Here is a 27,132-nt window from a genome sequence, read left to right on the forward strand (position 1 = left end):
AGAGCCCCGGGTCACAGTTATCTATGTGGCAGCCATATTGATCTTCCTTCAGCTCAAGGTGCTCTGTAGGCTTGGAGAAGCAGGAAGCATTTTTGTTGGGCCAGTGGGAGCATTTGATCAGCCAATGCATTATGTATCCATGAGAAAGAGTCGCAGGAGGCAAGCTTTCTCTTGGCAAGGGTCTCCCCTGCCCCTTGCTGGCACATTTTCTTAGAAGGTTGACTGGCCTAGATCCAACACTGGCTAACTTCCTCTCATTGGCTCTCTTGCACACTGTTCCAGGCCTGTGTGGTCAGATTTGGGCTGTTAACTCAACAGCTTCCAACCACAAGGAAACTAGAACCATTTTGTGGTCCTGCTTGCTGACATTTTAGCTGTCTTATTGGCTCTGGGAAGCCACTAATGCATATCTGCCTTTGGTCTATGGGCTCTGGGGTGGCACTTAATGAAAGCCCATCTTTAATTGGACAAATGAAGTATCCCCCTCTGGGTTTTCCCAGTGCTCAAGAAAACAGTGCGTTAGAAATGCAGTCTGAGGGCACCTGGGTGGCTCAGTGGGTTAAAGCCTCTACCTTCGGCTTAGGTTGTGATCCCAGGGTCCTGGGTTTGAGCCCCTCATCGGGCTCTCTGCTCCATGGGGAGCCTGCTTCCTCCTCTCTCTCTCTCTCTCTGCCTACTTGTGACCTCTGTCAAATAAATAAATAAAATTTATTTTAAAAAATGCAGTCTGAGTGTCTGCCCGCAGCATGTGTTTAGTGTACCTCTTCCCGGGCAGCACGGTCAAGGGCAAGACCATGAGAGAGTCTTTCAGTCAGGTTCTTTTCTTTTCTTTTTTTTCACCTCAGCAGTCAGCTCTTTTCAACTTACATGTGTTCATAAGTTGTTCCTGTTTCAATCTTCAAAGCAGCTTCCTACACCTAGAAATTCAGCCCAAGTTTTAGAACTTAGCATAAAATGTATTTAAGTAATTGTAATTCTTTTCCACCACATTCAACATTTTGCTTCATTATTTATCTCCCTTTAAAAAATAAGAAAACTACATCTTATCAACTTTATTCTTATAATGCTGTAGTTGTCTCTACTCTTCCTTTACTTGAATTTTTGGGCTCACCTACTACAGGGCACATCTACCTCTGTTGACCCAGTGCCTTTCCCTTCTGGGAGGAGGGTTCACCTTCCTCCCAATAATCCTCTGCCCCTCCTCCTGCAACCATGTGATCCAAGTATAGATTTCCTTGTCTGACTCTGACCCAGGGATGGACAGTGACCCACTTTGGCCAACCAGGGCCCTTTCCTGAAACCTCTCCAATTGGAACTTAAGGGGAAGAGGGTTCATTCCTCTTTGATCAACATATTCTCATATTTGCTCAAGCAACTCCCAGCTGGGTATTGCCACTTGCCATCAAAACCCTTGACTTACATAGACACTCTTCCTATAATCTTGGCCGTCTTTCTTGTCCTCTAGAATTTTCTTACTGGCTTTTAAATTAGCAAATTAAAACAAAACACATGCCATGATACTTTGCTTTGTTCTATTTCCCTTTTATAACCCAAGGATTTTTTAATGGTTCTGAGGTTAACGAGAAGAAGAGATGAAAATAGGCACTTAGAACCCATAGCACTAATGGAACACCACAGACGAGTGAGTGTTCAACTAGAAAAAAATCCGAACAGCCTCTGGGAAGGGCGCGGTGCAAGGAAAACTATCTGCAGTCATTTGAACAGCTGTTATGTGAATATAGTTGTCTGTCATTGTGCAGGGGAATGAATTTCCGTGGTTGGAATTAGCTGTCCGATTTCTGTTCTTTATAGAGAACGCTTTCTAATAACCAAAGTGTACCCCAAACAAACAAGCCTCCCTTAAAAAGTGAGATTCCTAGACATGTAGGGGTTATCATTTAAGGACTTCTGAGTGGTGGGGAGGGGATTACCTCAGACTCTCTTTAATTTTTCAGAGTCTAGGGCGTCAAAATGGGAAGGAGTAGTAGGGGAGAGAGAGAGGCCAAGAACTGGGAGAAGATGTCATCTGCCTGCAGTGAGAATCAGGGGCCACCTGAGATAGGAAGCCATCCTTATCCTGTATCCTGCCATGCCCGAGTGCCCGGTCGTCAACGTCCCTAACTTCATTAGTCACAATTATTTAGCTGGTGGCTGGAGGATCTTGTCTCTCTGCATCTTAATTTTCTCATTTAGGCAAATGCAGAGCTTGGACTAGCTTAGAAGTCTCCAGACCGTCCTGCTAGAGATCATAAGCGGAGGGCTGGGAGGAAATCCCAAAGGATGGAGAGTTAAAGAAGTGCAACCTCCAGTATTGGTACAGGAGTTAGGTTCTTGAACCTGAACCGAGGCCACACCCCCACAATCAAAGACACAGAGGTTACAGATGAAGCAGAAGGGAGACACAGCATCACCAAAGGGTACTTAGACTAGCCTCCCTGAACTATGGGGAGGCCCTGATGGTTTGGAGAGGCCCTGCTTATATAAAGTTCCCGCTCTGGATTCCTCTCCAGTCCAATTTGCTGATGAGGGAAAGAAAAGAAATGCTTCCTCCCGGGCCTTCTGCCTCAAGTTCCCCTTGCAGAAGGGACGCGTCCTGGTCTTGCTCAGTGAGAGAAGCAATTTAACAAGAACAGCCCTCGGAAAGCGCCCCAGGTACGCAGTGTTTTTGTCTTGGGGTTTATTCCCGGGGACCCTCTCTCTCTCAGTATTCCACATGCTTTCTAGCTCTCTCTAGCCGTCGGGATTGCCGCCGTACAGCTGGAGAAAGGCAGGCGCAGGACTGATTTGCGGGGCCCTGTGCAAAATGAAAATGCAGGGCTCTTTGTTCAAAATAACAAGAATTTCAAGACAGCCAAGGTAGAGCTTTCAACCAACTGCAGGCTCCTTCTAAGTGTGGGACCCTATGCGACTGTGTATGTCCTATGCCCACGAAACCAGCCCTGAATATGTAACATCCTGTATCAAAGGGACGAATATAAAACAACAGATTTGAGGCTTTTTGTGTAGTTAATTTCAAAACTCTCATTTGGCTATAATAGAGGACACTTCAATCAAAAAATCAATTTGAAGCTTCACTGATCATCTATATACTAAAAAACTTTGCAATTCTCTAAGTAAACAATAGAAGAAACAAATAAATGCCCAACAAATTTCTCTGTATTCCCTAAAAATGGAATGATTGTGGGTTTGGTTTATTATGACAATCTGCTTCCAAAGAGGCCTGCCAATTAAGGGGATTTGCCTGCATTGGTTAAACACACATTTTATCTCCCTTTGTCTTTATTCAGAATCAAATGCGTCCATTTATCCTCTCTTCTGGGATTGGTATCAATGAACAATTTTTCTTTTCTTCTTCCATCAGTCAGCAAGTACTTATCACACCTTAAGTACTTAAACTGCCCCACACTGTGCTAAGTATTTTAAGTACTGGGAACTAGTCTACAGCTAAGGGTGGCTGGTGGGGCGGGCTGAAGAATCTAAAGGAGAGGCATATCATGAGCCAAGATATGAAGGTCAAAATCTTAAATTGGTCACTCAGTGACCTTTGCAAGCTGTTGGCTGTGAGGTTTAGGAACGGCCTGAGGTGTTGGTCCTGGGCCAAGATGCTTCAAAGCATCTAGATCTCCATGAAGCCCCACTAAACTCAAGTTAGCAGAAGATCTGGAGAAGACTGGGGTCGATGGGCGTCATTGTTTGTAAAAGCAAGAGTGCTGGTAAAGGAAATAAAGTTTTGAAAGCTTGGAACCCTGAAAAGTTCACGGTCAACATTAAGCAACTTTACTTTGCACATCAGGGAGAACATCAATCTGGCTGTAAATTTAAGCAAGATATGTTAGATGGGAACATAAACACTGTACACTTACATAGGTCCTGTTTCCTTCATGGTATGAATAAATGTATCTGTAAGATGGAAAAAAAAAATCTTAAGGTGGCTGGAGAATCCAGTGTGGCTAGAGTATAGGAGGTATGTGGGGGATTATGTGGGAGGTGAATATAGAAAGGAAGCTTGGAGCTAATAGTGGAACGCTTGTGATACCAAAAGGGTTTGTCATTGATCCTATGAGCCAGAAGGAGCTTTCCAGCAGAGAAGTGGTAAGAGCTGCCCTTTAAGGTATTTGTTACTCACACTAGACACTAATAAGTGAGGTCGTTATTATTATGTAATAGTTTAAACAGTATTTAGGAAAACTAGCCACAAATAATGTACAGCAATGCCATTTCCCCAGAGTCTCCCCAGGATGGTGGATTATCAATTATCTCTTTCCCCATTATTTAGGTCTTTGAATTCTCAGTGGTTCTTGATGTGAAGGTCTCGCACATCATTCACTAAATTCATCCCCGAGGATCTTTATTAATATGATTATAAAAAATCTTTTTGATTTTTTTGAACTATTTGATTTGTTCAATTGAACAAATTGAACATTGAACAACTGAACAAATTTGAACAATTTGAATAATTTTGAACAAATTGTTTGCAGTTGTTCATTATAAATATATAGACTGTCAGTAGATTTCTTTTTATGTTAAAATTGAATCCTGTGACCTTGCTAATAAATTCACTTATTTCTATTAAGTTTGGGATTTTTTTGGGTGGATTTTTAGGATCGTTCTCCATGTACACTATCACGTCTATGAATAAAGTACTTTTATGTCTTCTTTATAATCTGTAAGTCTTCTATTTCTGTTGAGCATTTCTTTTCCACACCTTTTTCAGTGGCTAATACTAATAGAATTGTAAGAACATCCATCCTTGCTAGTTTCCAGTCAGGAGGAAGCCTTCCGTCCCTTACCATTAAGTATGATGTTAGCCATGGGTTTTTATAGATGTCCCTCATCAGACTGAGGAGGTTTCCTTCTGTTTCTAGTTTGTTGAGGGATTTAGTTGGATTTTGTCAAATTCTTTTCCTGCATGTATTGAGCTAATCTTACGATTTTCCCCCTTTATTCTTCTAATGTGGTAAACTCCATTGATTAATTTCTGTTACTGAACCAACTTTGCATTCCTATAAACAACCTACTTAGTCGTGATATATTATCCTCATGTTTTGCTGGATTCAGCCTGTTAACATTTTATTCCGTTTTTTTCAGTTTTATTCAGGTTGTTTTTTTCTTTTTCTTCTCTTATGTCTGGGAAGTTTACTTATTTATCATTTCCTTTCATTGTAATGTCTTTGTCTTAGAGCACTTCTGGCCTCATAAAATGAAGTGGAAAATGTGCAAAATGCATATTATTTCTTGTTTCAATGTTTAGACCACTTGATATTGTCTTATAATGAAATACCAAGGCTCTGTTCATTCTTGTTCACTCTTTTGTTTTTTCTGTTTGTGACACACCCCCCCCCACCTTCAGTCTCTGTTTCTTGCATCTTTCCTTTTTCCTTCTCATGCTACAGTTTGGAAATAACTCCCATGCAGAAAGCTGTAGTGCATATGGGGCCCAGCTGATGTGTTTTTAGTCTTTAAAGGATCATATCCCTCCCTCCTATTTCTCTTGTTAAAAGCTTGAAACGTGTTGCTGTGTATATTTTATTCAGTTTTATCATTGTTTATACTGCAAAGATGAAGTTGATATCCGTACTCTATCATGGTCAAAACGACAAGTCCAATATTACTATGTTTTTTAAAGCTTGCCATTTACTGAGCATTTGTGTGCGAGAATAAACATTTTACAGGCACTTTCTGTGTAATCACCTCACAGCTCTCTGTGGCATATAGGATAGTGTTATAGATGGGTAAATGAGACTCAAAGAGATTAAGTAAATTTCCTAAGGTCACAGGCTTTTTAGGTCATATATTCAAAATCTGAGTTCATCTCACCAGATTAAAGACCCAAGCTCTTAACTATTACGGAATTGTGTCATCCTATAAAGATAAAATTGATTTATGTCTAAAAAAACACTAAGACCCATGATTCATTGACTCAGATATGAGAATCAGACATGATTCAATGAATCCGTAAAACAGACCTATTCAGATTTCTAGTAAAGCATATTCCCAGTGTCGTGGAGTAGTTGGCAAGTCATTTGCTTGTTTGATTTCACCCAAATTCTCATTTTTCTCTTGGCTGTTCACTATTGCAAGAAACCACTTCTTGCCAGGTTTCCTTCTCTGGATTTAAGAAATAATAAAGGAACTTCTTCAGAATGAAAGCAGGTGACTCCAAGCAGTAATTCAAATCCATGCAGCAAAAACAGAGAGCACAAGTAAAGATAATTATTTAATTTTAAAAGACAATATACATGCCTCTGTTTTCTTTCTTCTCTTAACTGGTTTAAAAGGTAATTGTATAAACTGATATGTATACAATTGTGTGGTTGGGCCTATAGCATACGGAAACACAATATATTTGACAGTAATAGCACAGAGGAGGTGGGTGAGAGCAAAGCTGTCTTGTTGTGATGAAGTGACACCAGTTGGCTTCGTGATCCACAGAAACAAATGAAAAAGACCAGAAATAGGAGATAAGGCTAATATAACAAACTATATGAATATATAATTGATCTCTTTTACCAGCTTTTTAGGTAGACATAAAACTACATAAATTAATAATTATAACGATGTATTGTTGGGTTTGTAACATTTATAGATGCAATTATTATAACAATAATAGCCAAAAAGAAGGAAGAAGGAATAGACATACTGGAGTAAGTTTTTTCACTGGAATTAAGTTAATAAATTTAGCAAATTTAATGATTTATTAAATTTTATTAAATTAAATTTATTTAAGTTAATAAATTTACCAAATAAATATATATGGTAAGCCATGGAGCAACTACCAAAAAAAAATAATAACTCAAAGAAAAATAATAAAAAAAAATTAAAGAAGCCAAAATATTAAATTAGAATATATTCACTGAATGTAGAAGAATGCAGTAAAAGAAGAGCAGTGACACAAAAAATATGAGCCATATAGAGGACAAGAAGTAAAGTAGCAGATGCAAATTCATAACTATATCAATAATAACAGTAAATATGAACAGATTTAAGTAATCCAATGAAAAGGCAGAGATCGTCAGGCTGGATTAAACAATATGCAAATATGCATCTATAGGACAGGTATTTGAGATTCAAAGACACAAATGGGTTGAAAGTAAAAGTATGGAAAAATATTTATCATTCTGACAGAAATCATAAGAAAGCTATAGTGCTCATACTAATATCAGGCAAACTGAAAATTAAAAGAAAAAGTGTTACTAGAGCTCAAGAGGAACACTTTATAATCGTAAAAGCATAAATCAATCACAAAGTTACAATAATTATAATCATATGTGAACCTGAGAACAGATCCTCAAGATACATGAACCAAAAACCAAAGAACTAAAAGGAAGAATAAATGATTCGATAAGAATATTTGGAGACTAAACCACCCACTTTCCTTAATGGATAGAACAACCACTCAGAAGATTAACGAAAAAATGGGAGACTTGAACCATCCTATCAACCGAACAACCCTAATGGGCATGTATAAAACAGTCTTCCCAAAATAACAGAAGGCACATTCTTCTCAAAATATATGGAACATCCTCCAGAAAAGCCTATATTTGAAGCCATAAGAAGAGACTCAACAAATTTAAAAGTATTCAAATAATAATCATATAGTGTACATTCTCTGACCATAATGGGATGGAGTTAGAAATCAATAACAAGGAAATTTGGGAAATTCACAAATATGTAGAAACTAAACTATGCACTCCAAGTAACTAATGGCTCAAAAAAGAGATCAAGAGAAATTAGAAAATGCTTTGAGATGAATGAGAACAAAAACACAACATTCCAAAACTTAGCGGAAGCAGCTAAATCAATGCTTAGAAGAAAATTTATAGCTGTAAATACCTGTGCAGATTCAACACAGACCCTATCATCTTTCTAAGTAGCTTCTTTGCAGAAACCGAGAGGCTCAACCTATAATTCACACGCACATTCATATGATAAGCAACTAATTACCGGTTGGATGAACATAATGTAAAAAGAGGCATAGGGGTTCTCAGGATATATAACAAGGGCAGAAATGTGCTAGCTCCAAAGTGTTCACCTCAAGAGGAAATTCTCAGATCTCACTGGCATTGTCTCAAGGCCAACTCACCTTTGTTGAGTCCTTCCATGAGTGAGAAGCACGTGGGGCCGGCAGGCTGTTTTTAAATACAGCCCTGCTCAACAAAGTCACACTCTCACCCAAGTTCAGCATGAAATGAAATAGAGAAATGGACCCTCTCCCACAGTGCTGTTAGAATTTAAACAGGTAGGGGCACCTGGGTGGCTCAGTCGGTTAAGCTTCTGACTCTTGATCTCAGGTTAGGTGTTGATCTCAGGGTCATGAGATTGAGCCCCATGTCAGGCTCCAGAAACTGGTAATGTTTCTCTCTCCCTCTCCCTCTATCCTTCCTTGTACTCACTTGGTGCATACACACACACTCTCTCTCAAGTAAATAAATAAACCTTTAAAAAAATAAATCAATAAAGCATACCATTAGTTAATATATAGGGTACAACTAGTATAACAAAGATTCAAGTATGTGGCTTAAACAAAGCAGAAATTTTAGGGACAGAAGGTTTCTCAGTTAATTGACAGTTCAAAGGACCCAAGGCTGAGAAAGGGAGTCGAGTATGGGTATTGGGAACTCAAGTTCCTTCTGCCTTCTTGTTCTGCAATTTTTTGTTTGTCCACAAGAACAAAGACTCACCATGACCACATGCCAGACCTTAGGAAGGTGGGGGGGGAGGAGACAAAGGGAGACAAAGAGGAAGAGGGCACACTCCTTTCCTTTTAAAGGCATGAGCAAACAGTGATACGCATCATTTCTGTTTCTTTCCCAATGGTCTGAACCTAATTTCAGAGCCATACCAATGAAGAGTAGAACATATAATCTTCAGTTGGACAGCCAAGGGCCCAGCTTAAATGGCTATTACCAAAGAACCAATGGGAGAATGGATGCTGGAGGGACAAGGGCAGTCCACACTAATGTTAATGGATCTAGTTGTTAGAAAGTTCTATGATCATTGAACTGAACCTGCCCCCTTGACACCCACCCTTTGGTCCTAATCTGCCCCTGGGGTCAAGCATAAATTGATCTCATTTTCTACATGATAGCCTTGCACGTATTTGAAGACAACTGTAATTTCCCCCTAAGACATTTCTAGGCTAACATTCCCAGTTTCCTTCTTTATTTCTCATATGGCATGTTTCTCAAATTCTCATGGCTTTGTCCAATGTATTCTGAACACTCTCTCATGAAACCCATTAGGTAACATGCATAAAATAGGACTATCATCTTTCCTGTTCTGGAGAGTATATTTCAATCAATATAGCCTTAGGTTGTGTTGTAACAGTTGAATTCTACTACTGACACATGTGGAGTTTGAGGTCAGTGAAAGAACACAACTCTCTTTCTCTCGGATCTAGGTCAAGTCAGGTCCCCATCTTATACTCATGAGACGGATTTTTTGAACTTTAATGTTCCACGAGTATATTTATCCTTCTTATTTTTCACCTTATTACTTTTAGCCCAAGGTTCCTGATGGATTTCATCTCATAATCTATTATTACTTATAACTTTCAGCAAGGTTTTTAAAAAATTAAAGCAAGTTAAAAAACCAAAACAATAATTAACTCCAGGAAAAATACAAAAGTCTATACAACGAAGGAAACAATAATGGAATATTACTTTTAATTCCTAGTAGTATCCTTTACTATAATGGCTAGCAATGGATGCTATTTATGCTTCTATAATAGTAAAAGTACTGAACACAAATTAACAGAAGTTATAATGAAAAATAATGCAAGAGATGTAAAGAGAGAAGTCCAAGAGCATGATATCCTCAACTTCTAAAACAGAAGAATAGATATTACCTAAATTTGTAAACCAGGATATAATAGCATCAGCAGATTGTTCATAAACAGAAATAAATCCCAGAAGAAATAGTGTATAATTTGAAAGTAAATGGCATCTGAAGAGTGGGGCTGTGGACAAGAGGCAGGCACACAGGGGACAGTATCCTTTTCTTCTTTCCATTCAGCACCATTTGCTTTCTTTTCTTTCTTTTCACTGTGTGCATTTATTACTTTGTTAAAAATAAACATTGATTTTTTTTTAAAAAAAGAAAGTTTAATTTGAACTGCTCAATAAGCCCCCATCTATTAATAACGTTTTATGTGTCATTATCTAGCATTTTAAAACAGGAAGGGGAAAGATGCAATTCTCTACACAATATAACACTGCATTTGGTATGGAGTTATCACTTATGCCAGGGAGATAAATTTAATCACCCCTTTGGTGTCCCATTGTTATGAAGTGACAAAGTTAATACAATTTGCTCAGTACTCTTGTTCCATTATTAATGTGTCACTCAGAATAAGGCTCTAGCTTTGTGAAATGATTTAATTTTTGTTCTAGTTTTTGAAACCATCATTTCTGCCAGTTGACTTCCCAAAAAAAAAGAAATCAGAAATTTGAATGAGAAGTAGTTCAGATCCAATTCCCTAAATTACTTTAGCTCAAGGGAATTTAAAACAAAACAAAAAAAAAAAACAACTTTTCTTGGTGAGGAAATTTATTTTCATTTATTTCTCCTAAAAATAATATTTTACATTTCAAAAACCCATGTTTTTTTCAAAAAAACAAGGAAACCTAGGTGATCACCTACTCCAGACTCTTTATTTGTCACATAAGTAAACTGAGGCAGTGAGAAAAGTCAGAATTATATCATTATCATAATGACACTAAAAGGAACCTGTTTTCTCAATGACCCAATTTTCTAACTACCTATTCTATTTTGTTGTTTTGGATTTTGGCTTAGGTTGTAAGAGCCTGGATCCTCTCTTTGGTTTGCCCCAAATGTTATATGCTAATTAGTATTCATTATGTAGCAGATATTTATTTGGCTTCTATAGTGTGTGAAAGACAGTGGATTAACCAGTGAACCCAACTCAGTCTTTTGAGAAAGAACATGGGGATTTACATAGGAGACCTGGGACTCTGCATTCCTTTGCTGACCTTTGCAGAGCATACAAACCCTCCATGGACCCAGGTAGATTGAGGTGTTCAGAGGAATCCGTATCAGGCCTCCAGTCCTTGGGGAAAAGGACAGGAGTTCCCCAGAACAGTAGACAATGACCCCGCAGATGAACTCCCATCACTCGAAGCAGGGCTGCTGCAGAGAATGTGGGAAGAAATACCAGACACCAAAGGTAAATGTATGCCCTTGGGATCTTTGTAACTCTCTTTGTGTGCCTGCGAAAAAGCAAAGCCAACCGTGTGATGTGAAACCTCTCTCAGTCATTATAGTACGGAGGGGCACAAAGGGGTAAAAATAATCAGATGGATAGTGATGCTTTGAATGATGTAGAAATACAAAGTAATTCCTGTTCAGATCACTTTCTCTTTGCTCTTATTACCACGATGCTAGGGAAGCATCATGGAAAGAACCCATGCTTTGGGACCAGACGAACCTGGGTTCAAATCCCAGCTTCACACGTTAACCCAAAGGAGACCATACAGATCCCTGAAGGGCCAGCTCTGGCTTCAGTTTCCCCTTTTATAAGACAGAGATACTGTCCACCGAACATGTTGTGGGAAGAGCTTCTGACATACAGCAAGCACCCAATTAATGGGAGCTGTTCAAGTTATGTTTGTGGAACCCAAGTAGGTTTCAATATAAAACTTGTAGGCTGGGAAATTATCATTAAGATTTCTTGAAAAAAAAAGTTTTTATTCTGAATAAATGATCATTTTCCTAACTCTGCTGGTAAGCTCTTGTTCCTAAGCAACGTGCAGACTCGGCCCAGCTTAATGACGGGAGTCTCTGGGTTGTCATACGCAGCAAGAGGTCCTTCCCTGGTTTATCACCCATCCCCAGGGTTGAACCAACTAGACAAGTGAACACCTCCATGAGCTGGGAAGCGAGGAGCAGTCAAGACTATTTCTGCATGTGAAATACTGTTGATGGTCTCTAACTGGTATTTTCCCTAAACTAAATCGGTGTAGAACATTGTTCAGTTAGCTCTTCCAGAGGGGCTGCAACCCATCCTTATCAGGGGATGGAGAAACAGTAACCAGGGGACAGGAAGGAGGTGAGGCGTTCTCAAGGGCAGGAAGGGCCAGAGGACAGAGGAAGCTGCTATTGAACTGGCTTATAATAGTGAAACTGTTCTGAACTTTCTTACGAATCGGTATGGAAAGAGAAAGTCATGAAGGGCATTTCAGCTTTTCTAGGGGTGACGGTCTTTCCAAGCCAGAGTAAGTGCCCCTGCTTCTGGGAATCCAAGTTATTCCTATGCTCTAGTCACTTCTGCAAGGGGATACTGGCACCTTGCATCTCAAGAGCACATGAACACTCCCTAGGGCGACCCCAAGGAACAATTATGGTGGCCCTCTAACGTTCATGAGGGTCCTGGGGGACTGTGGGCAGAGGATTTGGAGGCAAGGACTTGGGGCACAGGCCAGGCCAGGGTCCCATCCAGCTCTGATGAGGGCCTTCTCGGCTGAGGTCCTGGACCCGCTTAGGACACTTGTGTATTACCCCACATCACGCTTCTTCTTGGGGTCCATGGCCCATGGCACTTTGGGGACCATATCCAACTGGGTCCTACTCTCAGGAACAGACGCCCCCAGACTCAGGGCCCCTTTTCATATCTCCTCCTCATTCCCTTTTTTGGCCTCACTCTCAAAAGCCCTTATTCTTCTCAGTCATTTTTTTTTTTTAAGATTTTATTTATTTATTTGACTGACAGAGATCACAAGTAGGCAGAGAGGCAGGCAGAGAGAGAGGAGGAAGCAGGCTCCCTACAGAGCAGAGAGCCTGATGCGGGGCTCGATCCCAGGACCCTGGGACCATGACCTGAGCTGAAGGCAGAGGCTTTAACCCACTGAGCCATCCCGGGGCCCTCACTTTTTTTTTTTTTAACGATAAAAGGGCTCAGTGGCTCCCCCAAAGAGTTGGGACGGTTGGTAGATGGACTAGAAAGCCCATACAGCAACACCCAAAAACTTGTCTGCACATGGGGTTGGGGAGGACTCAATTCCTAGAAACCCAAGCTGATTTTTCTGCCAGAGTAAAACAAGGTTTCCAGCCCTTTCTGATGAGTCACCATCTACCGGGGATGGGCAAAAAGACTTTTTGCTACAGATGACAAAATGTAAGCAAAATAGGAACAGTCCGAAGACCCTCATACAACAGGTTCTTAATGGGCTGCCCTGTGAGCCAAGTTTTCCATGTGTTACCTTGTACACGTTTCTATAAATGCTTCCTCTCACCAATAAGAAGAGGGCAGAGAAATATGTCCTCTTCCTCTTTTCTATCCCCTGTCACTGAACATTGTATCTTATACCTAACAAATGCTCAGTAAATATCCAAAGGCCCTGCTCTTACCTTTTTTAAAAGATTTTATTTGTTTGTTTGTTCATTTATTTATTTATTGGAGAGAGCATGCATACAAGGGGGGCAGGGGTGGAGGGAAGAGAGATTGAGAATCTCAAGCAGACTCTCCGTTAAGCTCAGAACCTGACATGGGGCTCCATCCCACGACTGTGAGATCAGGACCTGAGCCAAAATCAAGAGTCAGACACTCAACAGAATGAGCCACCCAGGCTAAGTATCTTTATGGCTGGTTCTCTAACTCTGGGCCACAGCATATCTTTATGTTTGTTTCTCTAAGTCTTCCTTATAACATCTTGTCTCAAGCCCCTTCACCATTCTGTTATGATCTCTGATGTAGTCTCTGATAGCTATAGCCCTCTTCAAGAGCGGCCCCTGCAAGAAAATTAAACATCTCTGCTGTGGTCTGACCTTGCCCACAGCAGGGACTTTGTCACGAGGCCATATGATGAAAACCTCTCTGTAGAAATCAATATCAAACCACTAGTCTGTACCCATAGGGTTGTTCAAGCAGTTCTAAACCCACCTAATTGTTGGCTTTAACCCATATTTCTCCATCTGGAGCACATGGCTCTCATAGGAGACCTTGTTAAATGCTGCTCAAGTCCCCAAATACTCTGTCTATTATAGTTCCAAGGTCTACTGGATAATCTGTTAGGGAGCATGTAATTCTGTCTGCATAGGTGTGACGAGATAGCAGGCTATTTTTCTCTCCTGTAAAAAGTTCAGGCTGGGAGGCTGGCTTCGCTCCAAGAAATGATCAGGGACATAGGCTCTTCTTTCTGAACCACTCCCACGTACCGCCCTCATCTGCATGGTTTAAAAGGACTTCCTCATCTACATTTTATTTATGTGTTTTTAAAGATTTTATTTAGCTGACAGAGAGCGCGCAAGTAGGGAGAGCTACAGCCAGAGGCAGAGGGAGAGGCGGGCTCCCCATGAGCAGAGAACCTGACGCAGGGCTCCATCCCAGGACCCCGGGATCGTGGCCTGAGCTGAAGGTGGATGTCTAACCAACTGAGCCACCCAGGTGCCCCCCTTCATCTACATTTTAGTAAATAATGTGTGTCTTTGTTTTAGGGCCTGACTCAGAAAAGACATGTCTCACTGTTGCTCATATGTGCCTCTATGTTACCTTCTGTCGAGCAACGGAACTCTGCAGATGTGATTAAGCAAAGGCTCTTGAGATGTGAGGTTCTTTTTGATTATATACATGAGTCCAGTGTAATAACAGGGGTCCTTGTAAATGGGGCACAGGAGAGTCAGAAGGCGGAGGATGAGAGCAGAGGTCAGAGAGAAAAAGAGGGAGAGAAATTTGACGGTGTGCTGTTGGCTTTGAAGATGAAGGAAGAGGCCACAAGTCCAAGAATGTGGGCAGCCTCTAAAGCTAGAAAAGACTTGGAGACAGATTGTTTAGTAGAGCCCCCCAAAAAAGATGCAGCCCTGCTCTTCCATTTTAGAGTCCTGGCCTCCAGAACTGTAAAATAGTAAATTTGTGTTGATTAAGCCATGAAATTCATGGTAATTTGTTACAGGAGCAATAGGAAACTAATATAGTATCTAATATATAGTATCCTAATATAGTATCCATTTGGTCTGCTAATTTTGAAAAAGTAAAAAAAAGATATAAGGGGATAGGTAGTAGTCTCTACCATGCTTTTTTTTTTTTTTTTTTTAAATAACAGTCTTACACCTGTTCCTAAAGATCATCATCTCTTCCTCTTCAAGTTGTTTCAACATTCTTTTGAAAATCCCAGTGTTTTCCTTGCCGGGGCTCATTGTCAGACTCACAGGCCTGTCGTTCTAGGAGTCTCCTTCTGAAGAAAATTCAGGCTCCAGCCAGCCCATCTCTTGTGTCTGATGTCCCAGAAATAACCACTAAAGGTGCAGCCAAGTTACGTATCCTCCCGGTACAGGTTGCAGGAACTGACCCTGACCCTGTTTGGAGCCTCAGGGTGTTCCCCAAATCCTTCATGCATCTTGGAGCCCCTGTCCTCACCTTTGCCCTTTTAGTGGAGAGATCACTCTCCTTGAGACGGAACCCAAAAACAACTCAACTGCTGAAGGGTTCTATTTTCTTAATGGTCTCTACCAGCACCGTTGCCATCAGCATTTGACCATGGACTCTGAGGTTCCAGCTTACATGACCTTGGGTGATGTTAGATCACCTCCATGGCGTCTCCGGGGGCCAGGGCCATTGCTGCTTTCTTGCCCAATCAGAAGAATGCAAAGGATCCAGGTTTCTCCATGGACATCTTGGCGTGGATTCATCACCTTCGGGAGAGATCAACTGCCCATATTTCTGGGCCTCCTTGCTCCCCGCAATAGTCCCAGGGTTCTCAGACGGACACGTCTGCTTACCTTAGTTCACCCAGGAGCCATTTGCTCTCAGAGAAGCAGCCTAGGGGATGACAGCCTGGATAATGGGGAAATCAAATCATTCTAAGGCTTAAAGTCTCCAAGAGATGAGCGCATTTCTGTTTTGTTCTCCTCACCTGCTCTGTGTTCTCTCTGCCAACACTCCCTCTGCCCCAGATTCATTGGCAGTCAAAGCAGGAGCCAACTGCCTACCGAGGCGTCCTCATTAAAATGCACCGCTCTTGCTAATTAGAAGCCAAGGTTCTCCCACGGTGGGCTTGGCCTGGGTATTGCCATTATCTTCATAAATAGACTCTTTACTTTGCAAATGGTGCTGTCATAGCCAGGCATTCCCGACCTGGCAAACGCAAATGCTCTGTGCATTCGTAAGTGGCAGAGGGAATGTGTTCACAGGAGAAGGCAGAGGCATTCACGCCGAGGCAGGGGCGCTGTCCTGACTTCACCCCGCTCTGTCTGGGCAGCAGGCAGCCAACGCAATGGCTGAATCTGAGCGCACAGCCACAATGGGAAGTGACCATATGGCCCGGATTTTCTGGGAGATCTTCTTTCCCATCATTTTAATCATTACAGTAAAGCCAACTGGTTAGTGCATAAAATGCATACTTTTTTTTAAAAGATTTTATTTATTTATTTGACAGAGATCACAAGTAGGCAGAGAAGCAGACAGAGAGAAGAGGAGGAAGCAGGCTCCCTGCTAAGCAGAGATCCCGATGTGGGGCTCGATCCCAGGATGCTGGGATCATGGCCTGAGCCTAGGGCAGAAGCTTTAACCCACTGAGCCACCCAGGCACCCCCATACATATTTTTTAAAGTGCTTTAATTGCTTTATTTTCCTATCAATAATACAGTCACAAATCAGGGGGGGAAATCAGATGATTTCTTGTTCTCCTAAATATGCCTTATGTAATCTCTATAAGAAAGTGTTACTTATTTAATTTCCTTTACCTACCAAAAACTCCCTACTATTTCTGCCGGTCTAACGCTTACCTATTTCTAGTACTAGTTCTTTTGCAAGGCCTGTTGTGATTCCCTCAATTAAATGTAACCTCTGCCTTTTCTGCAGCATTAGTGCATTTCTTTCTCTCTCTTTTACACCACGTATTTATGGAATGCCACCTCTGTGCCAGGTCTATGCTGAACACACGTGATCTTGAGTCCTTACGATGAATTTGCAACTTACATGTGATCCCCATCTTGTAGAAGAGAAAACTGAGGCTCAGTGACCTCAAGAGATGTGTCCAGGTCTCTCTCTTAGCAGGGAGCCGAGCGAGGCTTGAGGATCTGAGGTGTAGTTCATAGCGAACCTCTCTTCTTACTAAATTGCACACTCGTACAGGGAAGATCCTGTCTGTCTGTCTTCCTGGCATTTCCTTCCTGCCTGAGGCACTCAAGAGTGATGAATCAAGAAAATGCAGTTCTTGATTACAATTTAATTAGGGAGGTAAAACATGTCTTCAAGAAAAATAGCCATATTAGAAGGCAGTCTAAAGTGCAGTTGGAGGGGAAGGGGGTGCCTGGCTGGCTCAGTCAGCCGAATGCATGACTCTTGATCTCAAGGCTGTGAGTTCGACCCCCACACTGGGTGTAGAGATGACTTAAAAATAAAAATCTTTGTTTAAAAAAGATTTTACTTATTTGAGAGAGATAGAATGAGAGAGAGAGAGAGAGAGAGAAAGCTTGAAAAGCGGGAGGGTGAAAGGGAGAAGTAGATTGCCGAGCAGGGAGCCTGATGCAGGACTCGATCCCCAAACTCCGGGATCACTACCTTAGCTGAAAGCAGTCGCCTAAACAACGAAGCCACCCAGGCACCCCCAAAATAAAAATCTTCTAAAAAATTAAAAATAGGGGCACCTGGGTGGCTAAGTTGGTTAAGTGGCTGCCTTCGGCTCAGGACATGATCCCAGGGCCCTGGGATCAAGCCCTGCATCGGGCTCTCCTTGCTCCTCGGGGAGTCTGCTTCTCCCTTTCCTGCTCCTCACTGTTTGTGCTCTGTGTATGTGTGTGTGTGTGTGTGTCAAATAAATAAATAAAATAATAAAAACAATTTAAAAATAAGTAAAAGTGTAGTTGGTACAAGCAATATACCTTCTTCTAGTGAATTTAACTTCTGAAAATTTATCCTTAAGAAGTTCGTATGGCTCGTAAAGTTATAGGGCAAGTTGAGAGCCCTCCCCACAATGCTAGTGTTACAGTGGAATACTTCTCAAACTTCAAATTCCATATGAACCACTTAAGGATCTTTAAAATAGAGATTCTGATGTATGGGTTTCTTTGGACAGGGGGACTCAAGAATCTTCATTTCTAGAAGATTCCCAGGTCACATCATAGCTGCTGGTCTTTCTGGCCTCACGTTGAGTACTAAGGCTCTAGGAGCCTGAACCATAAACCATAACTGGGGGTAACTGGAAGAACAAGAAGCAGGCATGGGGGGAGATGTAGAGGTGAGGTGAGAATCCAGAAGGGATTAGAAATGTGTGAGAAATGCCTTTCCCTAAGCTGTACCCTGTGCCTGGAAATCCCTCATATAGTCTTTCACTGAAAAACTTCATTTATACTTTAAGACAGCTCAGAGGGCATTGCCAGGAAACTATGCTGAATCTCCAGGCTGGGGTAATGCTCCTCTCTTATACGTTCATGGTAATCAGTACACACTTCTGTCCTGTCCTATCTGGTCCCCACCGGACTGTCCATGCCTTGAGGTCAGAGACTGTGCATTAAAGATCTAACATATGATAGATGCTCTTTTTTTTTCTCTAAGATTTTTAAAATTAATTTGTTTTTAGAGAAAGAGAGAAAGCAGGGGGTGGAACAGAGGCAGAGGGAGAGAAAGAATCTCAAGCAGACTCCATGCTTAGTGAGGAATCCAACATAGGGCTCACTCTGAGAACCTGGGATCATGACCTTAGCCAAAATCAAGAGTAAGGCACTTAACCAACTGAGCCACCCAGCTGCTCTGATAGATGCTCTTTAATGAGATGAGTTTACATGGAGATTGAGGGACTGGTAATGAGAAGGCAAGGGTAGAGTACTAGCGATGGAAAGAAAACAAAAGTCAGGACCGTAATGGAGTTCTATACCAGTCATCTGTTGCTACAATAGGGCTATGTAAGAAATAAGCAGAAAACCCAGTGTCTTAAAGGAATAAGCTTGTATTTAAGTCATGAGTATATGGGTCAGCTGGACAGTTTTTCTCCTAGATAGATTCTTATGCATCTGCCCTCAGTTGGCAAATTGACTTTGCTGATCTTGACTGGGCCTTTTTGCATACCTGGGACCTCAGCTCAGGAGAACTAGCTCAGTACTAGTTCTTTTGCAAGACCTGTTGCAAGACCTTAGCAGCTAGCCTGGATTTGGGCTCATGTCCAAGGCAGTGCTCCAAGAGATGAAGTGAGGTATGCAGGGTCTCCTGATGCCTAGGTTTGGATATGGCATAATACTACTTTAAAAAAATATATTATTTATTTATTTGTTTGAGAGAGAGAGAAATCATGAGGGGAGGGGAGAGGAGGGACAGAGGAGAGGGAGAGGCGGACTCCCTGATGAGCCAGAAGCCCAAGATCATGTCCTGTGCCAAGGGCAGACACTTAACTGACTGAGCCACCCTGGCACCCTGGTACAATCCTATTTTTGCTTCATTTTATTGACCCAAACAAGTCAAAAGTCCAGTCCAGAACCAAGAAGTGAGGACATAGACTCTGTTGCTTGATAGAAAGAGCTACAGGTCAAAGAGTAAGCACATGGCTACACAGAGCAGAGTAAGTGGGGCCATTTTTGCAATCAACTGCCTTAATTTAGATTGACTCAGACTCCTTGACTCTTAGAGCATGCAAATAACAGGGCATGGTAGTAGTGGGTCATGACCTTAATGGTGTCACCTTTAGGAAACAACTAGGTCGCAAACCTTAGTCACTTTTCATTATTTGCACATCAGTTACCGAAGGCAAATGTTCTTTCCCAGACTGGTTTCTTAGCTGGTTCCTCCCACTGTCCAGCTGCTATGTGCTCACATAACTCAGAGTTGGTCTAAAATTAGGGTGAGCAAAACATGATTAGAGAGGCGAATCTGTGGCCAAAAAAAAGAAAAAAAAAGTAAAATTGAACCAAAACTAAATATAAATACCTTTACAGTTAGCTTCATTCAGAGTACCTGTTCCTGCAACTCATGTAGATAATTACAGTTGTCTTCACTCCCATGTAGAAGAAACAAACCAAATGAGCAAACAGAGGAGGAAAAAGAAAAAAAAAAGATTCTCTAAAAGATATTTATTTATTTATTGAGAGAATGAGTGGGGGGAGGGGTAGAAGAAAAGAGAGAGAATGGCAAGCAGACTCCTCACTGAGTGTGGAGCCTGATGTGGGGCTCCATCCCACGACCCTGAGATCATGACCTGAGCTGAAACCAATAGTCAGATGCTCAACCGACTGAGCCACCCAGATGTCCCCCAAAAAACCAGACTCTTAAATACAGAGAACAAACTGGTGGCTCCCAGAGAGGAGATGGGCAGGAGGAGGGAGGGAATAGAGAAAGGGGATTTAGAGTACACTGATCATGATGAACATCACGAAACACAGACAATTGCTGAATCATTATATTGTACGCCCAAAACTAACACTGTTAGTTAATTACATTTGATTTTCTTTTAAAAAAAAAAAGAGTATATGTAAATCCTCTCTCACACATTCCCCTCCCCGCCCACCACACTTCCTTCCCCATGAAGGCAAATGATGTTATTTTTAAAATATGTCCTTCTGGAAATGCATGTATGATCAGATATACACAAATACACTCATATGTCATCTCCTTGATTATGCCTTTTGCTTTCATTTCTTTCAATTAGCGTCATGTCTACAAAGAGTTCTCCATCTCCAAGGGCCTAAGTACTTTCTCACTCTTTGTTAGGGCTGCGTAATTTTCCACTGGGCGGCCACATTCAAGGTCATGGACTCGGTTCCCCACTGACAGGCAGCTCATCTGTTTCCATTCTGCTGCTATCGTGTGATCTCAGCCTGAGAGGACTTGAGTGAACACAGTGACGGATTCCAGAATCTGGTCCTGTGGACAGATGGGGGACAATGGTGGCTCTTATCTTCTGATTGGGGTCTTTGTCTTACTTTGTAACCTTGCCACATTAAAAACAAACAGAAAATTCCATGAAGACCTTCTACTTGGTCTGTGCCCAGCCATTTGGGGAACTTTATGTTCTCAGTGACCTCCGGAGGAAGCCATATGGGGTAGTGGGGATCCAAGGAGTGAGCAGAATATGTTTAAAAATACAGTCAGCTCTTTTGCATTTTTAAAGGGCTGTTGAGAACTGTTGAAGGGGAATGCCAGTTTGTTCAAGCATCTCTCTGTGCTTAAGAGCTTTTCCACATTAGCAAGCTCGACTTTGCTCCCACCAGCACTTTCTGAGCCGCAGGGTGAGTGGCAGGTGTGCAGGACCAGTGTCTAGAAAAATCTATATGGCCGTGGTAACTGGACACTTAGGGATCCCAGAACACCTCGGAGTCCTCTAAATCCCATGAGCTACAGGCCAGATGAGCCTGTATCTTAATTTGTTGAGAGCCGCGGTGTACACCAGTTGTTGCCAATGCCAGCCCTTGCTGCCCGAGATTCACCCTCAAGGGCTATTAAAGAGCACAGTGCTGGGCCCCACCTTGTGGAGCCCAGGAACCAGCCTGTCTGGAATCTATAACGAGCTCCCTGGGTAACTCAGAAGCATCGTCAAGACTGGGAACTCTACCAAGGCAACAGTGCAGATAAACAGGACCGCATTTAGAAACCAGGAAGCTCAGGGCTTACAGATTCGCTATGTGGGACATACCAAATGTTCTGCACTCGACCAGCCTGATGCTCAGCATAGAAAAGACTGAACATTCTCTCTGGCCTCAGAGGCTTCAAGGCGGAAGCTCTATCCCTGTCCCGGTCTTAGTCAGGTTTCTGACAGGGATCCTGAATGTGATTCTGGAAACGTGATCTACAGGGAGACATGTGGTAGGATAATGCTGCCCAGAGCGCAATTCCAGTTCTCCCCTTCTATTTTCTTTTTAAGATTTACTTATTTGGGAAAGACAGAGCATGTGTGATCAGGGATCAGTGATCCTTAAGCAGACACCCCACTGAGCATGGAGCTTGATGTGGGGCTCAAACTCAGGACCCTGAGATCAGGACCTGAGCTGAAACCAAGAGTCAGATGCCTAACCGACTGAGCCACCCAGACACCCGGGCACCCCTCTCTCCTTCTGTCTCATGTTGATGGACACAAGCCATCAGGATGAGTAATGGCGCTCTGGGGAGGAGGTGTGAGGTTAGATGAGGCCCCGGGATCTCTCAGGCTGGGAAGGAAACGAGTCTAAAGAGGAATTCTGGATATAAGGCTTGTCCACAGTCCCAGGGAGCTGGGAATTGTGGCCATGAGGTGGCCTTGCCCAAGGAAGAGCAGCTGCTTTTTTAAGGAAGTTGTACACACTTAGGCCTTTGGGTAGTGCTGGTGAGAAGGGAGGGAGGTAGATTCAGATGTCCCTGCACTCTAGAGAGAACTGTCTGGCCTTGAAGTCCAGAATCAGTCTGGGATGCTCTGCTTTCCCGGGGGGTGGGGGGCGGTGGAGGGGACAGGGGGACTAGGTCTCCTCACCCACTCAAGGTCCTCAGTGTTGGTGGCTGGGTTTGCACCTACCCATGTGGTCATGCAAGGGGTCTTCGGTGGGGCTTGTGACTGCAAAGGGAGCTCTTGATTCTGGGGCTGGATCGCCAGGGCTGACTGCTCTCTGCTGCACCTAACTTGCCCTTTTATGGAGGGAAGACAGATTTTCCGACTTCTATGTAAATGCATTAAGTGTTTAATTTCCAAACTCCAACTAGGATTCTAGAGAAGCAGGCAATAGCACTTGGCTATTTCAGGATGTAGCTGTGCAAATGAATCCTCTCTTAAAAGTCAAAATCTGTTTCTCAAAATCGTAACTGTGCTTTGTACGTGGTTGGTTCTGAGTAAGGCTATAGGTTAATGATCTTCCTGAAATTAAGTGACATCTACATTTATAAAAGATAGCCTCTTCTATGATGGAAGGACGTAGTGATGTTCTTATATTTTCCAGTGTCCTGAATCTACACCAGAATATTTGCCCATGATGACTTCCAGTCATCCTTTATACTTTAAAAGCATGCCACTTCCGTGAAGGAATAAATGGATAAAGGATTCCTATGAAAATGCCTTCATGGGGGCGCCTGGGTGGCTTAGTTGTTGGGCATCTGCCTTTGGCTCAGGTCATGATCCTGGGGTCCTGGGATTGAGATCAGGTCCTGATTCTGGGGATCTAGGATTGAGCCCTGCATCGGGCTCCCTCCTCAGCGGGCAGCCTGCTTCTTCCTCTCCCACTCCCCCTGCTTCTGTTCCCTCTCTCGATGTGTCTCTCTCTGTCAAATAAACAAATAAAATCCTTAAAAAAAAAGAAAAAGAAAACGTCTTCATGGATTAAGGAATTTTTAGGTAAATACTTCAGGGAGAACAAAGCCCCTTTCTAAAGCCCCTTTCTCTAAGTATCAATCCACACTTAAACCCAAGGTAACTGGACTCACCTTTACTCTGTAGTTCCTTATAGCTGACATAGAGCTCCCCAGACTCTGAGGAACTGGGGCACCCAAGCCCAGGCCTGAGCTTTATTTAACTGGTATAAAGATTGTGATTACTGACAAGCGTCGGTCTTCCTGAGGTAGATGGGAACGAGATCTGGGGAGATGAGGAAGATGGGGAAGGGAGAGAAAAGGCAAAGGAACCCAGAGGGAAGAAGGTCCCCATGGCCCACTGCCACCATTGCCCCCAGCAAGCACCTCAGGGTTGTCTGGGCCAGGTCACAACAGAACAGAGAAGAAGAAAAAGAAAGTCGGACCGTTTTCTCCATATACTCCCCAACTCCCGCCGCCCCAAGCAATCAGAGTCTCCCTCCTGCTTGTAGAGCCAGAATTAGAGGTCTTCTAGAACTTTCTCTACCCATAACTGTTCTTGCTTTCAGTTTTTGGGCTGCCTTGAGTCCGAGCCAGGAAACATCCAGAGAAAAAAGTGGAGGGTAGGGTGTTCAAGGCTGGATCTGTAGCACTTCGAATTCAGGTCTTCCCCAATCCACCTTATTTTCCAGAGCCCTCAAATAGCTGTCCTGTGTGTTCTTTTCAGTTTTTAGAGCTGCATTCACCGAGAGAGATGGGTAGAGTGTGCCCGTTCCATCTCCGATCCCTCTATTTTGCTTTATAAGGATTCCATGTAGCTCCGCTTAACAGACAGTGAGCTGATAAACTAGGGTTTCTTTTTTGTTTGTTTTTTTTTTTTTTTAGATTTTATTTATTTGACAGAGGGAGAGAGATCACAAGTAGGCAGAGAGGCAGGCAGAGGGGGAGGAGGGGAAGCAGGCTCCCTGCTGAGTGGAGAGCCTGATGTGGGGCTCGATCCCAGGACCCTGGGCCCATGACCTGAGTTGAAGGCAGAGGCTTAACCCACTGAACCACCCAGGCACCCCATAAACTAGGGTTTCAATAATCACTTTCTTTTCATCCTGAGACGAGTCCACAAAAGTGAAAATCACTAAGGAAGAAATTTGTCTTTTAAGGGAAGTAATCTAAGTTTCGTTTCTTAACTTTAGATTGCTTTGCTTCCCCCTTAAGATCATGGGCAAGAAAAATCAAAGTGAGAGCGTGATTACCCTGTCATGTGCACCTGCTGAGGAAACCATGAAGCCCTAAGGTGCTCAGAGCACAAAGTAAGGGCAATGACCTTGAGGTCAGAGTTGTAGTTTAGGAAGCTAGGCTATGGTCCCTTCATATACACCTTGGAATTTAACTCCAACTCACAGAAAAACCCTAATAATCTTGCTCTCTCAAAGTTTTTTGCAAGTATTCAGCGAGTTGCCAAGACCAGGATGTTCTTCATCAAGGACTTCCGAGGAGATGAGATTTAATTTGCACTTCTGTTGGCCTTGTTGGGGCCGGTGAATTCCAGGGAGTGATGTATGTTTTCTGTCAACTCAGCAAGCCATTGTTGAACGGGATTTCTGCAGCTATTGTCAGTGGGAATGTAATTTGGGTCAATGAATCATAAGTTCTATTTTGGTCATTTGCCGAAGACAACACTGAGAACACAGCTATCCCAGTGGGGAAAACTAGAAAGAGACATTCATAACTTTAACAGCATGGCAGTAGGGCAAAGAATGTGGGGGGGGGGGGGAGGGAGACATTCTACTCAACAGATTGTAGACTTGTTTTCAACCAAGTCACTGGGCAGGTAGGATATTCTTTTCCCTTCAAGTGCTAGGGGTGACTATAAAGCAGTCATCCCAAACCAGACAGCCACCAACAAGCAGGAACATGACACTCGAGGCAGGTCCCCTAAGAGTCTCAGATGACTACCTCTGTTCAGTTTATCAACCCCGTAAACTTGTCCCTTGGAACAAATCCACAGACATAAAATGCCACAGCCTCGTGCTGCTCTTGTCCCAGTTTCTGTAGATTACAGAGAAGAGCCAGTTTGTACACGGGCTTTCTCTCTCCTTCCTTTTGCATCTCAAGAATCAGGTGAAGCTATTGGTTTTCCAGAGGACTCAGCTGGGGGGGAGGGGGTGGAGCCCTAGAAATGAGTGCAAGTAAGGATGATTTTGTTTGTTAGATGTGGCCTGTCCTCAACACAATTTTGTCTGCTTTACAAGTGAAGAAATGGGGAAAAGAACAAGAACAAAGAACCCCAAGTCATTGCTATTCATTCTAGGAATTAAATCTAGGACCCCCAGCTGAGATGCCCTTCTGATTAGTACATCCAGGGCCTGGAGGAAGAGAAGACTAGTACCTGAGGGTTGATGTAAAACCAAGGTCAGACAAGTCTGGATTTCCCCTCGGCTGCCAGTCTCCTCCCCAGTCAGTCCTCAGAGCTTTGTGCAAGCGAGAACAGCTGTCCTTTGTTTTTGACAAGGACAAACAAGAAAACTACAGTTTGATTGCAGCCGGCGAGATTCAGATTAGATGTGACGAAGGATTGTTGGGCTCCAAGTATTGTGAGGCAGAGGGATGCATTACGGGGGGCCGGAGTCGGGGGAGAATCCTGCTGAAGGCTTAGAGACAGCTCCCTTCCTGGGGTGATCCAAGACCCTTCTTCCGGGAGGACCAATCTCCTGGAGGAGGGACAGAGAAACAACCTTCATTCAAAATGAGCCATGGCCTCACCCTTCACTGGGGAAGAGCTACTTTGGTTTCTCCAGGAAGGGGGACAGAAAACCACCTCCCAAAGTTTAAAAGACACCCTTAGCACCAGAGCGACACAGATATCCTGGAGCTGGCCCTTCCCAGCCTGGCTGCCCATTAGTATCTCTGGGGACTCTAGGGTTAGATCAGAAAGCTTGGGGGGTAGGGCACAGGCGTTGAGATTTTTAAAAAGCTTTCTAGGCATCTGGAAAGTGCATCCAGGATTGAGAAGGGCTCTGCAAGGAAGAGTGGATATGTAAGACTCTCTTTGAGGTCTTTCTAGGGGTTCCAGCGTTGGCTGGGTGGACCAGGCAAGTACATCTTGTCTACTTAAATGCCTTGTTGCCATTCCCGCCCCGCTCAGGGATTGATGGCTGTGTTGGAGGATGAGAGCCCCAGGCATACTGCTGTGGAAGCAGGAGGCCTGCTGGCCGGCTGGTAACCGGAAGGGGAGCCACTTCACCAGCCTGGTTTCGAGAGCCCAGGGGGACAGCCCCTGGGACTCAGGGTTTTGAAGGCTCCCTCCAGAGAAAGGCAGGCTATGTGATTCCCTTGCTTGGAGTCCGGGTCTCCCCACTGCTGGTGACAAGCCTCAGATCCGTCTCCAGCTACCGCCGGGCGGAGTGCGGACAATTTCCCCAAACATAGGGAACCGGTTGTCTGCAGCACAAAGCAGGCCCATTGTGAAGCCTCCTAACCGGGCACAGGAAGGCAACCCAGGGCAGGGGTTAGGAATCACAGCTCTGCATTTGGACAGCCTTCTGTTGGAGTCCTCCCCCCTGGACGTGCCCATAGGCATTTTAGTGAATTTCCATTTTGGTCTCCTTTATCTGTAAAACGAGGATAAGGGTAGTGTCCGTCTCTTGTGATGATTCAGGGAAATGATCCCTGAAATCCTTGGGACTGCGTTCGATTCAAGCTGCCTCTGTTTACTGTGCAGGGTGGGTGTGGCAGCAGTGGGGAGATGTGGGTGCTAGTGGGGAGATGTGGGTCTCCTCCAGACAGCGCAGTGGCATGGAGGGCCGAGGGGCAGGTGGGAGGGAAGGCATCAGCCAGGACCCCAGGCTGGGGCTGACAGCCGCTGCTCCGAGTCTCGGGGCACACTCGGGGCGCCTTCACAGCTCCTGTCCCTGGTGGGGAAGGAGCACACCCCTACTCAGGGAACC

This window comes from Mustela putorius, unplaced genomic scaffold (assembly GCF_011764305.1).
Source record: "Mustela putorius furo isolate JIRA1106 unplaced genomic scaffold, ASM1176430v1.1 tig00000460_pilon_pilon_pilon, whole genome shotgun sequence".
NCBI lineage: Eukaryota > Metazoa > Chordata > Mammalia > Carnivora > Mustelidae > Mustela > Mustela putorius.